The following is a 1,167-nucleotide window of genomic DNA, read 5'->3' as shown; positions in this document are numbered from 1 at the left end:
CAGCCTTCTCAGTCGGTAGAGCATGGGAAGCTGAAAAGTCCTTGAGTAGTGTAGGCACTGCTTAGCAACAACTAAACCATCGGTGTGTTATCAACTTTGTTCTCACCCTAAATCCAAAACACAGCACTGTACCAGCCACTTGGAAGGAAATTAACTCTATCCCTGCCGAAACCAGGACAACTCTTTATTCTGACTTTGGGATACTTCACTTTGCAGCTCTAATAATTACCTTCTGAAATAATTTTGTGTGAGACAGCTTTACCTACTGATGCAGTACATGTGGAGTCTGGTTTAAAGTTACCCTTCCCTTAGCATACGTATTGTCACTGGTGGCAATTGAGAACCAGGCAGGTATAGGACAGTGCTGAATGAGAATGGCGCTGGTACAAATGACTGCAGATCAGGCTTTTACACACTGCTCTCTTCAGTATTTTCGGTGAGTTCAGAGTTTTGAATGCTTGCTTATTGTGGCTACCACTACCTAACAGGCAATGCCTGAGAATGAATGAGAGCTAAAGTTTCCAGTAAGTTCAGAAAATAAGTATTGTTAGGCAGATTGTATTGATATCATGCAAACAAGTGCAAAGCTGTAGGAAACTTTTAGTCCTCTTTAGTGATAAAACTCTGTAGTGCAATCATGTATGGGATCTGTAATTAAGGTTACTTGCATTTTAAAGCTAGAAAGGCAATGTTCTTGCACACACACACAAGTTAATCATTGCTTCATCTAGAACAACCCCTACTTTCCTACTTCAGGCAAATTCCTTCAACAGAGATATCAGCCTACCAATTTAAGATAGATAGTCAGATTTTAATTCTACTCTCCACACACATTGCTTGGATGTAACTGTTGCAGATCTGTCCAGAGAAAGAGATGTGTGAATGTTTGTTGAGTTTTAGACACTGAATATGCCCACATTGCCAGTCCAGGATTTATGGGATAAAATTGACTGGTTTTTTGTACTTAAGAAGTCAGATCTCTTGGTCATAATATGATATTAAAATCTATGACTAGGTCCCACTTTGTGAAATTTGTTCCTCTTTCTTATCCATACTGATTAAAATTTCAGGTTCCGGAGCATACCTCCTCTGATCATGTCAGCTTCTATTTCTTGTGAACAGACAAGTGATATTTCTCTCTCTTTCCTCTTTCACCCACTGTCTGCT

This window comes from Aptenodytes forsteri, unplaced genomic scaffold (genome assembly GCF_000699145.1).
Source record: "Aptenodytes forsteri isolate BGI_AS27 unplaced genomic scaffold, ASM69914v1 Scaffold212, whole genome shotgun sequence".
Taxonomy (NCBI): domain Eukaryota; kingdom Metazoa; phylum Chordata; class Aves; order Sphenisciformes; family Spheniscidae; genus Aptenodytes; species Aptenodytes forsteri.
The sequence above is the reverse complement of the archived record's forward strand: the minus strand, read 5'-3'. Positions refer to the sequence as shown.